At 36.1% G+C, this 17,500-nt stretch overlaps 1 protein-coding gene across 11 annotated transcripts in view; it reads left to right on the top strand.

Moving 5' to 3' along the window:
* LOC145248222 (uncharacterized) overlaps nucleotides 1-17,500 on the top strand; it is a 461,949-nt gene that overhangs the window by 359,596 nt on the left and 84,853 nt on the right. The window contains exon 1 of one of the 11 annotated variants that reach the window (XM_080110091.1): nucleotides 964-1,258. The exons of 7 other annotated variants lie outside the window; for them this stretch is intronic. The gene's annotated coding sequence lies outside the window, so the exon portion shown is untranslated. Of the gene's footprint in view, nucleotides 1-963; nucleotides 1,259-17,500 lie in introns of those variants that run through there. 3 more of the 11 variants (XM_080110097.1, XM_080110093.1, XM_080110095.1) reach the window with 3 other exon arrangements.

Here is a 17,500-nt window from a genome sequence, read left to right as displayed (position 1 = left end):
TTTTTACTTGTAATTATTTTTCAGCTGGATCATTTTTCGTTATTTCTATAATTCAAACTAATTTCGCCACGGCACTTAAGTACGTAATAATGTTTTCACCTGAAATGTGTTGGCTTAACATATCCATATTCATGACTTCTCATATCTACGACTGGGCAAAAACATTTTGTCTGTGTGTTTGTGTGTATCGACCCCGAAACGGCTGTGTTGATTTTTATGAAATTTCACACAAATGCATTTTATGTATCTGGCAATGTTCTTAAATGGGTTTTCTATCGGAAAGTCTTCGATCAGAATCGATAATCAATATACTCCAATGAAAGAAGCAACATGCGATTTTTACCAAATATGACACCTTATACAGCCTAGCACCACTAGTGCAGCCTAACATCACTGAAGTTTATTATCGCGCAAGTAGAAAGCCTGGCATATAAACTCAATAATAGGTTATTTCGCGTTCGAAGTGAACGTTTCTGTTTAGAGCAAAATTGAACCATCATATTTGACCTTTTTTTATATTAAACTTTAATTCAAACCATTACATATTTAAAAAAAAAACAAAAAAAAAAACTAAAAGACTTGCTTTATACAATCAACAGTAAGTTCTCTGCAGTGCAATGTAGACTACGATGTTTAGTGGACTAAGTAACTGCGGAGAGGTATGTGAAGCTTCCTCCTGGTGCGCGGCGATGGGTCTCCAAGTAGAGTGGGTAGGCAATCAATCGATTTGATTGAAAAAATGGGCGATTTCACCGGTTTGGATGACAATAAAAATATGGGAGTGTGAAACATTCGTTTATCATCATTCAATCCCGGGCAACGTCGAGCCTCCCTGCTAGTATATATATATATATATATATATATATATATATATATATATATATATATATATATATATATATATTGTGTGTGTGTGTTAGCCGAGGTATCCTTTTATGATGAGCCTATCGGAACTATCTATTAATAGAGAGTTCGCTAGGTAAGGGAGATAGCAGGTAGGTTCGCTGGCAGGTTGAGGCAATACGTAAGTGAATGGTTTCGTACGTAAATGAAGAGAGCACTTACGTGTGTGACGAGAGAGAGATAGGGAGAAAAGGAGAGAGAGAGAGCGCTCTGATCTATAAAAACGTTACAGGCACTTCAGACTGCAGGTAGATATACTCAACCGTTGGAATTATACACCTTTACCCGTGTTGGATCGTATACACTAGGGATATTTTACCTACCAAAACAAACACATATCACCATGCTAATCAAGGTAAGTGTTGTTATTGCTGTAGTCGTCGTCGTCGTCGTTGTTGTTGTTGTTGTTGTTGTTATTATTATTATTATTATTATTATTATTATTATTATTATTATTATTGCTACTACTACTATTATTATTGGGACTATACGCATACACGTGTTTCACTGTTTCACCTATGTGTGAGTTTTTCGGCTTTATTTTTGTTTGATTTTTTTTTTTTTTTTTTTTTTTTGCACGTGATAATTTAAATTACCGATATGAATAAGCGAATAATGGAGCCCATGTATTACATCTATAATTAATGGAGGTTTTGTATCTGCCTGTCTGAAGCCGAAACTATACTATTGCTTCTATTATTAATGGAGATTTAGCCAACACTGTAACTACTACTACTACTACTACTACTACTTGGCCTTTTGGCCAAGTTCAAGTTCAGAATGTAGTATCTGTTCTTCAGATGCGGCACTTCCATGTCTCGTTCTCTTTCAGTGGAGGAGAAATCCTTCACGACTGAGACAATTTTTATTGTTGTACCTTTTCTCCACGTTAAACAACGACCCTGGTGTCTAACTCTGCTCCGTGGGGAGGCATTGTAAATAGGTAGTACTACTACTACTACTACCTGTCTACTGTTCAAATGTATAATTTTTCGATGTTAAATTCAAACGAGACGATGCAATATCCTTTCTATTGTGTGCCCTGTCGGTGGGGCATTAGAATACACCGACTGCCCCCTGCAGAGGGTAAAAGTCCCTAAATGGGGGTCCTGGATATGACCTTAAACTATATCCAGTGGTGAGGCCCCAGCTTGCGGGCTTTGGGGAATGTGGAGCTACCCTTTAATTACCATTGCTCCCAGGTCCACTCTGACCCGGAGTGGTAGTACCTGTTAGGGTTCCAACTATGGGTTAAATAGAAACCGACTTGAAAACAACAAATATATTCTATTAAAAAATTTTTCTTCAAAATCTTTGGATCCGGCATTAAATAACCCGAAAAGGGTTGATATGCCGTAAAACAGAAACAACCAACTAATCTTTCTATTGTGAAAATAATATTTATCCCAGGCATTACCCCACTTTTTTGTTTCAGAGTGATGGTTAGATATCTATTCTTTTGTCATGAGACCGTCATGCCAGGCATAACCACCTCCTTTGCAAAGTATTGTTTATTTTGGTTTGTTCTGTGGTCCTGATGCTGATGCTGATGCTGTCGTCTCAGAGATGACCATGCGAGGGGAAGAGGTGTTTAGTATTTGTTACGTCCTCATGAAATCACACCTCCCAAGCATCAACTCCTTCCTAGTAGGGATAGATTATGCTAGCTAAAAGAGAGTATATATTTCCTTTCCTCCACCACAGGAAGATATGGCACAAGGGTCGGAAAGTGGGGAGGGGGAGTCAAGCCAGTGAGACTTAAAGAAGAGCACTCTCTGGCCTTTTATATATAAGGGCAGCAGAGCTCCGTCGGTATTCCACGCTAGGGGCGCCTCAGGCAGTATGCAATAAACTTGCTCTTTCCGAATAACGAAAGGTGGATCTCCTAGGACTACCAAGGAATATATCTCAGCCGACAGGCGCAGGAGGGATCGACCTCTGCAGTTCTGCACCAATGATAACCCAGACTCTGTCTGATTGTCGAGGACATGTCATCTACTGGTATGAAATTAATTTACTCAGGCTGTGTCAGATAATTATACGACGAAGGGAGGCCTATCAAGTAATGATAATATTATTATAGGAGTAACGAACGAGAACGACCGTTCTAACGTAAACAACGAAGTTTCGATAAACCGTTCTTTTTTCTTCATATAACATGTTAAAAACGACGAAAGGTATTTGTGTACTCGCTTGCCGTTTAATCTTCATTTAAATAATTTTAAATCTGCTTTCACAAATCACTCTGTCGTATATATGATTGTATGTACGCCTCTCTAAGACTACGCGCGAGCGTAAAGTTAGACACAAGGTTGTTTTTTAAAAGTCGATAAAATTCAGCTTTTCTGTGAGAAGAACTCTGTATTAGCAACACAAATAAAATACCGTAAGTTTATATATATATATATATATATATATATATATATATATATATATATATATATATATGTGTGTGTGTGTGTGTTCTTATGTGTGTGTATGTGTTTATGTATATGTGTGTATGTGTTTATGTATGCGTGTGTGTATGTGTTTATGTATGCGTGTGTGTATGTATATGTATGTATGTGTATGTATATATATGCATATATGTGCATATGTATATGAATGTTTTACGGGATAATCACGTTAACACATAGGTTCCCGCTAGATCACCGAAGTTAAGCAACGCGGAACCTGGTCAGCCCTAAAATTGGTGGCCATTTGGAAATTCCAGGGGCTGCACGTGCTCTCCTCCGCTTATCTCGGCATTGTTTCAAGTCGTCCTGAACTTCTTGCCTCTGGACTCAAGCAGTATCTATTCAGCAGAATTGTGATTGGTTATTACGCAACCCTTGGCTCATAATTACATGTGCCGCTACCTTGCAGGGGTATCGATTGTCTTTCTAGATTGAACGGAGACTTCCATTTCCACTCTTTATTTCTTTTACATAGGTATCTATATGTCGCTACTCATTCGTGAGCATGTTTTGGTCAGCTAATTACTAGAGACTTCTTCAGACGATACTTCTTAAAATTAGAGTTCTTAACTTAAACGCACGGCTTCTACTTTTGTATAAACAGTATAGAGGTCTCTAGTTACTTGTAACGAAGTAAACCGAAACATGCTCATGAATGTGTAGCGACATATAAATGCTTATGTAAAGCAAATTAAAAAGTATATCTTGCCCTACTTCGGTATTGAGCACTCTTGTATGAACCTCGTTAAAATTAATTTATGTATTTAACACTGGAAAATATTAATCTGAAATAATATATATATATATACATATATATATATATATATATATATATATATATATATATATACACTACCAGTTTTTCTAAATATGTCTATATTTGAGTGTATGTAATATACACACACGTGTATATGCAATTATCTATATCTGCGAATGAGTTTATATATTCATGTGTGCGTATATATGGATATGAATATACACTCGTGCAGTTGTGGTGCCCGTGCATATAGATATGTGAAATATATGAGCAAACATAGCTTACACACACACACGCGCGCGCACACACACACACACAGACACACACACACACACATATATATCTTTACACAAACACATTAATGTACTTATATATATAATCACTGAAAAAAAACAATATATACATATGCACGCACGCACACAAACGCACACACATACACACACACACACACACACATATATATATATATATATATCACGGAAAACAACTCTGACTATATGTGTGTGTGTGTATGTATATATAGACTATGAATATATTTACATGTGTATATATATACATGTATATAATATACATGTATATATGTATATAATATACATGTATATATACATGTAAAACAGCATTCATTCATACTTCGATTGACACTATTTCTGTCTGTCTGTCTGTCTGTCTCTTTCAATCATTTTCGATTACTTCTAAAAGGTGGTTAACTGTATAGCAAGTGTTCGAATGTTTTATATAGAGACAAAATACTAGCTCAATTTAAAAAAGGAGAATGTGCGAAGCCGCTTGTTTATTATTATAACTACTACTACTACTACTACTACTATTATTCCTACTACTACTATTATTAAGTTCTGAATGTTATGTTTAATTTTTTTTTTTTTTTTTTTTTGTCTATTAATGAGCGCGTTTCATTGATGGGAACCAGCTTAAAACTACCACTAGGTACCACAACACTTCGTCCGTTTTATTCTTTTATCTTTCTTTCTTTCGTAACCATTTTGTTTAATAGTCCAATATATAATCTTCTAAGATGACGACAACGAAACGAAACATGCTTGTGTCTTGCCTCCCCCCCCCCCGTCTCTCTCCCTCCCGTGCGTTTTTGTATCTTTTCGCTAGTTAACTAGTTGCACCATCGAATTCAACAGGTCTACGTTAGCAACGATTCGTCCTCGTGTACGCGTGGGAATACGAGAGATAGAGAGATAGAGAGATAGAGAGAGAGAGAGAGAGAGAGAGAGAGAGATTCCCATTCAGGAGGTCTCGGCGCCGAGACAACTTTTATTAAAAAGTGCAAACGGTAAAAAAAAAAAAAAAAAAAAAAAAAGGAAAAAAATGTCGATAGTTATTGATTCCAACCGATTAATCGGCAGAACCCGTGGAAATCGTCGTTTTTTTTTTGGGGGGGGGGGGGTTCATTTTTTTAAAAATTTATTTACTTTTTTTTGCCGTTGAGAAATTTGCGTCCTCATTTCGTCGAGATTAACACGTAACTAACGAGAAATGTTATCAAATTGCATCAGCTTTTCACGATTACGAGTCACAATAATCAACGCACACGCAAACACACACACACACACACAGGTAATCAATCAATCAGCCACTCTATTAAAACATTAAATTTTCAGTATTTCACTGAAACCGAAAGTATTGATAGAAGATCATACCTAATGGATTTGGTGAATTGGAATGTTTAAAATATTGTACGTTTTTTGCACAAGTAATTGTCTTATAAAACGAACTTACACACACAGTAGTACATCTAACTATCTAACTATCTATCTATCTATCTATCTATCTATCTATCTATCTATCTATCTATATCGTGTGTGTCCGTACGTGTACTTATACTTTACTAATATGTAAGTATGTGTGAAAATATCTTTGTATATATTTATATTTATGCATGCACGTACATATCTTATTTACTATCTCGTTTGTTTGTATATAGATGTGTACATACATATATATATTGGTGTGTGTGTATATATATATATATAATTGTTTATGTAGGTGCTTTAGTCTGCGATAGGTTAAAATTAATTTTTGTTTACCTTCCGGGAATCTAAACTGCATTCTTTATTTTTATTTTTTATTCAAAGCTTCTTAGACTCTATATATATATATATATATATATATATATATATATATATATATATATATATATATATATATATATATATATATATATATATATATATATATATATATATATATATATATATATATATATATATATATATATATATATATAATTATTATATTATGTATCCTCACAAAGAGATTTATTAAATTATACCTCGATTTTCAGTAGTGCTCAGTCCAAGAGTAGAGGTAGGCAGTACGTCATGAAAATAAATGTTCACAACTTACACTGTGTGAGTAGTGGGTCTATGTTGACTTTTCAAGCTGAGATTGAAACTGCATTATTTTCCCCGTTGGACTGTTACCTCTTGCACTATCGTATACAAGCCACGAGGTTGAAATATCTTAAAGTTTATAGAAACAATATCAGCCGCGTCAATAAGCAGCTTTATTCAAGTTTACGAAGGGTATTACGCGATATCCCGCAAACACACGCATAAACGAGTAAACACAGACGCTTACATTCGCAGTGTATACCCCCCCCTCTCTCTCTCTCTCTCTCTCTCTCTCTCTCTCTCTCTCTCTCTCTCTGTAGTCATCGACGTACAGTCCTGTTTCGTTGTATCACAACTCATCAGTGCCGCTAGAGACTGGTAGACTGGCACTTCTCCCAAGCCAATGATTGAACCTAGAACCGTCGTGTTGACAGTCGGCAGTTCTCCCACTCGACCACAGAAGCTTCTGAGAAGCGATGCCCGCAAATAACCTGTCCGAATGTCTATTTAAACAAACATCCGTCTACCAATTTTACAGTGCTCAAACCGCCTGTTTGTAAACAAACAGCGAGTGTGTGTGTGTGTGTGTGTATATATTTAGGCAGTATTTTTCTCTATGGCATATTTCATTAAATAAAATAGACGTTTTTTAGTCGCGTGCAAGCGACTCTATAAGTCACTCCGTCGGTCCGTCGGTCCGTAACACTTTTGTGCTTGGCCTTTTTGGTTAAGATCAAAGGTCTGTTGTTAATAGATGCTGTTCTTAGCTTTTTAAGCTTTTCTTCGCCTTTTTATATTGAATTTTTTTATTGTAATTTTTTTCTTTAAACGGAATAAATTAAATATGAAGATCAAAGTGTAGTATCTGTTCCGGCAGATACTGCAAGCAAAGACCATATGTGGGGGCAGCCTCACATATAAGACCTTGGTAAATGAAGGGGCAACCCTTCATACCAATTGTCACTATCCAGCTCCCCTACTCCCTGGGGAGTTGGTCCCCATTTCCCCTTCACTCCTCATATTAAAAATCGGCCTTGTGCCTAATTTGCTCGGTGGGGGAGCAAATAAATACCCTTTTCTTGGCCAAGATCAAAGTGTAGTATCTGATCTTACTACATACTGTACATATTGTGATATAAAGTGGGGGATCACTTTTTTGTATTAATTTAATGTAAAATGATCACCCACTTTACAACCAGTCAGTCTCAAAGCCATTCCAGTCATTCTCCAGATCATTCAAGTTGTTTTTGAAGAATTCCAGTTATTTTTTAAGTATTCAAGTCATACTTAAGGTCATTCAATTCATCCTTAAGTTCATTAAAGTCATTCTAAGTCATTTACTTTTTATTTATTTAAGTCATTTCAGCCCATTTTCCGGTCATTTTAGTTTATCTGTAAGAATTTCATGTCAATCCTACATTCACGCATTCATTTATTACACGAGAGCACGCAACTAATGGCTATCGGCCTTGTTTTTTTTTTTTTTTTTTGTCAGATAATTCTATTTTCGATCCTTTCCAACTTCCGAATAACAGTCTTCATCTCTAGCGGGAACTGGTTGATGTAATAACCATATTTATCATAAATCCGAGTACTTTCCAACCCTTCAGGATTCATCATCAGGAATGAATTAATCTGACTGGTTTTGACGATGAATCCTGAAGGATTGCAAAGTACTCGGACTTATAATAAATATGGTGATTACATCAGCCAGTTCCCGCCAGAGATGAAGACTGTTATTCGGAAGTTGGAAAGGATCGAAAATAGAATTAATAGACAAAAAACTTCTATTTTATTTAATGAAATGTGCCATCTCTCTCTCTCTCTCTCTCTCTCTCTCTCTCTCTATATATATATATATATATATATATATATATATATATATATATATGCACACACACACACACACACACACACACACACACACACACACACACGATGGTCATTCTAAAAGTTAGGCCTCCTATTTTTTACCTCCACAAACGTGAGAGAGCTACGAAGACGAGAGTGATACCATAAAAAAAGCGTCCTTTTGTGTTCCAGAATTTATTTTTCTCATAGTCACCACCATTCTAAATGCTCTATAGCCAGCCTCTTTTGATGCCTCGGCCGTAAAAATCTGAAATGCACATTGTCACGCACATCTCTCTCGCCTCTCTGAAATCGACAAACCTATCTCCTAACTGCTGACATCAACTGCATCTGCTTCGTAAACGTTCAACACGCACCGGCGAATGTTGCATGGAAGAATTCAATGATATATCTCGGCTTCCGATGCACGTTCATGGCAACGGTTGCTTTCTTAGAGTTCTACACCGTCAATAGCTACAACAGAAATATGAAACTCTCAGGTCATGAATGTATAATTTCAGTCATTATAACAATGCAATTTGCTATCCAGTCTAATGATATATAGTATCTGTTCCGATGCGACTATATGTAATCTTTTCTGTTATTGGTTGGTTCGAAATCATTCTTAACTGAGGCAAGTTAAATTTTTGCGCAATCGAGAATGCCCCCCCCTTTTTTTTTTTTTTTTTTTGAGATCTGTGTTTATCCCCACATGAAAAACTGAGCTTATGTCCAACTCTGTGGGGGTGGGCAATGACATAGGTACCTCATCGATTTCGGTTGGAAGTGGAGGTGGTGATGGTATGGGGACTAATATTAACACAAACATGTTTTAATTTCCTGTCGCTAATGCGTTTTAGATATTCTTGTGTTTTTATTATTGTATCTTATTTGCTTTTTCTTTCTCTTACGTATCACGGTATTTCCCCAGACAGAAAATTCGCCGGTTGAACTTGAAAAACAGGATCTTAATACTCTCTCTCACACGCACGCACACACACACACACACATATATATATATATATATATAAAAATCTTCTGTACTCCTATAAATTCATTTTTCTTTTGTGTGTATTAATATTCATATTAAAACCCCTCCTTTATTCAAAAAGAAAATACAATTTTGTTATATATGGTTTGTAGAATTGCATTCACTAGCAAAAGATCTAGCTAATTTGCATATTCTTTTAAAAATTCATTTTAATTAATTCCTTATTAGTTTTTTTCGGTTTTCTAATGAGATAATCATCTTTAGTTCACTATTACGTGTAATTATATTCATGCAGATATTCTACATGATTTATACTTGTGTGTGTCCCTCGTGTGTGTGTATATATTTTATTTGCGTAAAAAGTTTATATATATTTTATTTGCGTAAAAAGTTTATAGTAAACACAAAATTGTTTCCATATATATTTATGTATACGTATATATTTTTCTTTAACAAATTTTGCCTACCAAACTCCTCCTACAGTTTTTGGTCTACAGACATGAAACTCCATATATAAGGTATTTGAATCCATGCAAAACTTTATATTTGGGTTTTAGCCCGGAAAAATCGGTGCAAAAGTGTGAAAATAAAATAAAAATGAAATTTGTCAGGTGAAGGTCGAACGCCGGCATTACGAATGCATAACGTTGTTGCTATTGGTTCATGTTTTAATTTTTAGCCTCGCAGTAAACGTGTTTTCATAGACCAGTCATTTACGGCAGAGGCAAAATAAATCGTGAGCTAAACGTTTTAGTTTCGATTCTCGGTGGTAGCGCATGAGTCTTTTTTTTTTTAAATACTTTTTAAATCATTACTATATATTGCATCCAATCTATCTATCTATCTATTTGTCTATATCTATAAAAGTGAAAATTTCTGTCTGTCTTTTCTCTATGGTAGTTAAGGAAGACTATTATACAGAAAGGCATTACTTTACATATTCACACTTTTTAATATATACATATGCACATAAACTTATGTACAGTACATAGGGCGGAACTGCTAGTATATATACTATAATATAATATATAAAATCTCTACCTTTATAAGAGACAAATACGTCCTAGGATTAAGTACCCTCGCAACGTCTGGGCAGGAGCTGTTCTCAAAACATCCTATCCTGCCTTGACAGTTCAAAATAGACTTCGTAGCCTAGTATAGGGGAGGCCCCTTTCTCTCCCCTACAACCTCTTTTTCACAGAAGAGACGTTGCGAGCCTGTCTCTACTTTATCGTTATTTTCATACCAAGTGCTCGTCTGAGATCCAATCTATTGTTCCCCTCCTGGCCAAACCTTTACGAAAAACACTCGTCTATCAATAATCCCCCCACTCTTTAACTGTGCCAAAACCTCAACGTGGGTTCCATGAACAAAGTTTCTTTCTTAGAACCGCACGCCTGTGGAACGCTGTTTTGTTTTCCTGCTTTCCAACTGACTACAATATAGTCGTCTTCAAGTCCAACGTAAACAAATTCTTGATGAACCGTCCCCTTAAGCAATCCAATTTAACAAATTTCCACTACTGATGATCACTACGATATAATTCCATCGATTACCGTACACTCATTAACTTTATCCTCGAGTGGCTCCCTGGCCTTCATAAAAGGTGATTCCTTTGTAAATAAATAAATAAATAAATAAATTTGTTTCGTGTAGTTTACACGCCTCGTGCAATGTTATCGAATGCCGTAATCAAAAGCGATATCGTAACCCACACTAAAGGAAAGGATCGGTGAGCTAGGTGCGTTTTATGTATTCGTTTTAGTGATCTTATAATTATTTCTGCTTCGTTCGATTAATTTCCTGTTGAGAATGCGTGTTTGTTGCTATGGATAACGTCGCGGACTTTGAAATCGGCTTTGTTCAGAGCAAATTCGATTGGATTGAGATCACGTGATTTTTAAATAACAAATAATCTTTTACGCTTCTGGATTTTTTAGATGAGGATTGGGCTATTATTTACTGATTACTGTATATATCTTTTCTTTATAAGATAGACTAGCGGGAGCGGGAGTGGGGCTTTGCTCGGGCTTAAAATACGCTTAAATATGATATTTTAATTTGCCCAGATTTCGTGTATATTATTAAAAAAAATTCACGATTTCAAAAGTAAAAATTAAAAAAAAAAATTTTGGTGCCATCAGCTAGAATCGAAACCGAAACTGTAGCATTCAAAGCTGGTGACGTTACCACTGGACCAACGTAACACGCATATGACTGATATAAAAATTAAAAATAAACTAAGATAAATGTATAAAATGTATAACGATTTTATTTTTTTCAATTTTAACTTATTTTTAACCCCTTAAAAATTTTTTTAACCGGCTAAAGATCCATAAAAGAACGGTCCGTAAAAAATCGAATCCTTTGAGGCCCCTAGCGCCGCTCTGCTACTTTTAGTTTCGGAGGAGATAGAGTTTGAAAATATGGAGAGAAAGATAGACATATATCCTTTTATATATTAGATTATAAATAATAGATAATATACCGTTCTTTTATGAGTCTTTAGCCGGTTAAAGTAGATTTTAAGGGGTTAAAAATGGGTCAAAGTTAAAAAAAAAATCGTTATACATTTCGTACATCCATCTTAGTTTATTTTTAATTTTTAATCTGTTCATATTCCTATCACGATGGTACAGTGATAACATTACCAGCTTTGAATGCTGCAGTTTTGGTTTTGGTTCAACCCGATGGCACCCAAATAGGTTTTTTTTTTTTTAACCTTTTAAATTACGACTTAATCATAATATCCACAAAATCTGGAAAAATTAAAATATCATATTTAAGCGTCTTTTACGCCCGGGCAAAGCCGGGCGCTCCCCATTCCTCTCGCTAGTAATGCATATCATTATATAATAATATAAATATAAATGCTAGTGCGAATACGGGCGAAGCATACATTTTTATCTGTCATTTTGCGGGAGCGACTCTACTGGTATGAGTACATAAAAAAAAAAAAAAAAAAAAAAAAAAAAACACGCACATCACAAATAGATTTTTTTTTTTTTAATGGCTGCCTTACAAGCAAATAGCCAATGCAGGGTTGTCACTCAGCGATTGCAGGCCCGAGCCATATTGTCTGGATGCCAAATCTCATCAGCAAATGGCGCTTACACTATCCGCCATAACAAAGTATATAAATATCTTCATTGGAAGATCTGTGGAGCGATTCAGCTTGACAGATCGTCAAACATTCACCGATAACATCAAACGCAAAGGTGACAATGTTCTACGACAAAGAAATACCGGCAAACAGATATATATAAAAGACAAGATAATCAAGCCAAACATTGTAATGTGAATCCAGCCCGAAAGAACCGCGCTCATTAGTGATGTCACTGTTCCAAATGACTAAAAGAGCTGGAAAAGCTAACAAAATATCTGTACCTACAGAATGATTAAAAACGACATGATCCCTGAAAGAAATTAACATTTTTTTATTATTATTATTACATGTTCACCCCAAACAAGGCACATTGCCACTTTGGTGTAGGGGGCTACTATCAGGGGAAACATCTACTGGGGTACTATGTAGGGATTAGGGCAGCGAGATGTCAGTTCACGTTGCACTTGAACTTATGCATGTCAGTACAGTTGGGGAAGCAGTGACCTGGAATGGAATTCCAAAGTCTAGCAGTTCTGGGGAAGAAACTACTGGAGTAGAAAGATCTTTTACATCTAGGGATCTCTACAGTGTGGGGGTGGGATTTTGCAGCTTGTCGGGTCTGTCGAGGGTGTTCACGTCGTGGGGGCACGAGTGCTTGCAGTTCTTCAGAGCATTCACCATTATAATACTTGTAGAACAGGTAGAGGGATGCAACGTTTTGACGATGGGACAGAGGCTGAAGCTTAGATGCCAGTTTAGAGCCTATCAGATTTGCGACTCTCTTTTGAACCCTGTCGAGGAGCGAGAGACTAGTAGCAGATGCACCAGCCCAAATATGACAGCAATACTCCATACATGGGCGAATAGTGGCCATTATACCAGTTGTGATAGGAGCAACTAGCTTAATGGGAGAAGGATCTAAAAACAATAATTGGAAACAATCCCTGGAAGACCATGTATATATGTTCACTGTTTGTGGGAAAGAATTCCAGCAAAGTGCTCCATTATAAAGAAAAGAACTCCAATATAAGAGCTTAATATTTATTTATCAAAACTGCACAGAAGTTCAGAAATATATGGGGACCGCTGACGAGAGCCTAACACTATTAACTATTAACTGGTCCACTTTATATTAACGGTTCCAATGTTTCTCTGACCTTCGGTACAATTTATATATATATATATATATATATATATATATATATATATATATATATATATAGTAAATTATAAAAATATATATGGCAATTAAGCTACACAGAATATTTCGTGTTTCATCCACGCTAACATTCGTACGACTTAGGCATAAGCCTGACGAATCCTAGTGTGGATGAAACGCGGAATATTCTGTGTAGCTTAATTGCCATGTTCATAACTTACTACCTAGTTCTACCTATGTATTGAGCACTATTGAAGCAAATACTTAAAATTTACGCATAAAATAATACTTTCGTATATTTATTTATGTGATTAAAGTAGTCATGTGTGTATATATATATATATATATATATATATATATATATATATATATATATATTGTGCAGGTGTGCGTAGAAATATATACATTCACCTATATAATACTCATACAGAAAACTATAGACACACGGTAGCATATACACGCATACAACTTTAAGTCCACAACTACACATAAGTACATATACTAATTTCTCTTCCTTATAAATTGTATTTGTACAGATAACAGAGAAAACAGTCTGAGATCGTTTGGATGCTGTAGACGTAGTAAGTTTCTTAACGACGTGTAGATGAGGAATTCATTCAACTATTCAGGGAAATGTCCGAACTTTATACAGGAACGCTCGTCCAATTAGAAGACTTCAAGTGAGTCAGTCTACATTGTATTTTGTAATTTTTTAAAACGCCTTTTCGTCCCAAACAAGGCATATTGCCACTTGGGACGTAAAGTGCTACTATTTAGGATCCTGTCTAACAGGAGACTGGAGAGTTGAGTTCACATTACATTTAAATTTCTGCCGATTAGTTCAGCCAGGGAAGCAGGAAGCAGAGAGGGAGTTCCAAAGTCTAGCAGTCAAAGGGGAAAAAATATCAAAGCAGTTAGGCTTTCCACATCTGGAGATCCCAGCAGCAAACGGGTTGGATTATATTGCTCATCGGATTAGTCGGGAGTATGTACCGTACGATCACAAATGCTATCGGTTCATAAGAACGCATTGAAGTACTTGTAAAACAGTCACAGCGATGTAATATTGCGGCGATGCGACAGAGGCTGGAGCTTGGCCGATAGTGCGTGTTTAGATTTTTTGTGGACTCTGTCCAAGAGGGAGAAATTAGTGATAGACGCACCAGCTCAGATATGGTAACAGTATTCCATGCATGGGGGAATTGTGGTTTTATAAAGATATAGGATGCTGTCTGATGTGAGTCATTTTCTAGCACGGTAGAGGGAGCCCACCTTTTTTTGGCAACCTTGGCAATGTCTTCAATGTATTTGTTCCAATTCATATTTCCTCCGCTCTTATTTATTAATAACTTCTGATCGAAACATAGTCACGTCAGTGTAGAGAACCTTGTGCATGTCTATATTAATAGATACTACTATATATAAGAAGAGCGAAAGAAGGGAGAAATCGATTTTTCAATATTTTTCCAAGAATTTTTGTTAATTTTAACTGAAGATTTCTATTTTGCAGATCATTATTATCATAGCATATAATAATAAGTGGAAAAAAAAAAAAATGACAGATCGTCAAACATTCACCGATAACATCAAACGCAAAGGTGACAATGTTCTACGACAAAGAAATACCGGCAAACAGATATATATAAAAGACAAGATAATCAAGCCAAACATTGTAATGTGAATCCAGCCCGAAAGAACCGCGCTCATTAGTGATGTCACTGTTCCAAATGACTAAAAGAGCTGGAAAAGCTAACAAAATATCTGTACCTACAGAATGATTAAAAACGACATGATCCCTGAAAGAAATTAACATTTTTTTATTATTATTATTACATGTTCACCCCAAACAAGGCACATTGCCACTTTGGTGTAGGGGGCTACTATCAGGGGAAACATCTACTGGGGTACTATGTAGGGATTAGGGCAGCGAGATGTCAGTTCACGTTGCACTTGAACTTATGCATGTCAGTACAGTTGGGGAAGCAGTGACCTGGAATGGAATTCCAAAGTCTAGCAGTTCTGGGGAAGAAACTACTGGAGTAGAAAGATCTTTTACATCTAGGGATCTCTACAGTGTGGGGGTGGGATTTTGCAGCTTGTCGGGTCTGTCGAGGGTGTTCACGTCGTGGGGGCACGAGTGCTTGCAGTTCTTCAGAGCATTCACCATTATAATACTTGTAGAACAGGTAGAGGGATGCAACGTTTTGACGATGGGACAGAGGCTGAAGCTTAGATGCCAGTTTAGAGCCTATCAGATTTGCGACTCTCTTTTGAACCCTGTCGAGGAGCGAGAGACTAGTAGCAGATGCACCAGCCCAAATATGACAGCAATACTCCATACATGGGCGAATAGTGGCCATTATACCAGTTGTGATAGGAGCAACTAGCTTAATGGGAGAAGGATCTAAAAACAATAATTGGAAACAATCCCTGGAAGACCATGTATATATGTTCACTGTTTGTGGGAAAGAATTCCAGCAAAGTGCTCCATTATAAAGAAAAGAACTCCAATATAAGAGCTTAATATTTATTTATCAAAACTGCACAGAAGTTCAGAAATATATGGGGACCGCTGACGAGAGCCTAACACTATTAACTATTAACTGGTCCACTTTATATTAACGGTTCCAATGTTTCTCTGACCTTCGGTACAATTTATATATATATATATATATATATATATATATATATATATATATATATAGTAAATTATAAAAATATATATGGCAATTAAGCTACACAGAATATTTCGTGTTTCATCCACGCTAACATTCGTACGACTTAGGCATAAGCCTGACGAATCCTAGTGTGGATGAAACGCGGAATATTCTGTGTAGCTTAATTGCCATGTTCATAACTTACTACCTAGTTCTACCTATGTATTGAGCACTATTGAAGCAAATACTTAAAATTTACGCATAAAATAATACTTTCGTATATTTATTTATGTGATTAAAGTAGTCATGTGTGTATATATATATATATATATATATATATATATATATATATATATATATATATATATATATATATATTGTGCAGGTGTGCGTAGAAATATATACATTCACCTATATAATACTCATACAGAAAACTATAGACACACGGTAGCATATACACGCATACAACTTTAAGTCCACAACTACACATAAGTACATATACTAATTTCTCTTCCTTATAAATTGTATTTGTACAGATAACAGAGAAAACAGTCTGAGATCGTTTGGATGCTGTAGACGTAGTAAGTTTCTTAACGACGTGTAGATGAGGAATTCATTCAACTATTCAGGGAAATGTCCGAACTTTATACAGGAACGCTCGTCCAATTAGAAGACTTCAAGTGAGTCAGTCTACATTGTATTTTGTAATTTTTTAAAACGCCTTTTCGTCCCAAACAAGGCATATTGCCACTTGGGACGTAAAGTGCTACTATTTAGGATCCTGTCTAACAGGAGACTGGAGAGTTGAGTTCACATTACATTTAAATTTCTGCCGATTAGTTCAGCCAGGGAAGCAGGAAGCAGAGAGGGAGTTCCAAAGTCTAGCAGTCAAAGGGGAAAAAATATCAAAGCAGTTAGGCTTTCCACATCTGGAGATCCCAGCAGCAAACGGGTTGGATTATATTGCTCATCGGATTAGTCGGGAGTATGTACCGTACGATCACAAATGCTATCGGTTCATAAGAACGCATTGAAGTACTTGTAAAACAGTCACAGCGATGTAATATTGCGGCGATGCGACAGAGGCTGGAGCTTGGCCGATAGTGCGTGTTTAGATTTTTTGTGGACTCTGTCCAAGAGGGAGAAATTAGTGATAGACGCACCAGCTCAGATATGGTAACAGTATTCCATGCATGGGGGAATTGTGGTTTTATAAAGATATAGGATGCTGTCTGATGTGAGTCATTTTCTAGCACG

Source organism: Euprymna scolopes, chromosome 26, assembly GCF_053919585.1.
Source record: "Euprymna scolopes isolate OS-2025 chromosome 26, ASM5391958v1, whole genome shotgun sequence".
NCBI lineage: Eukaryota > Metazoa > Mollusca > Cephalopoda > Sepiida > Sepiolidae > Euprymna > Euprymna scolopes.
Note: the sequence above shows the minus strand (reverse complement) of the source record. Positions and strands in the feature narration are given on the sequence as shown.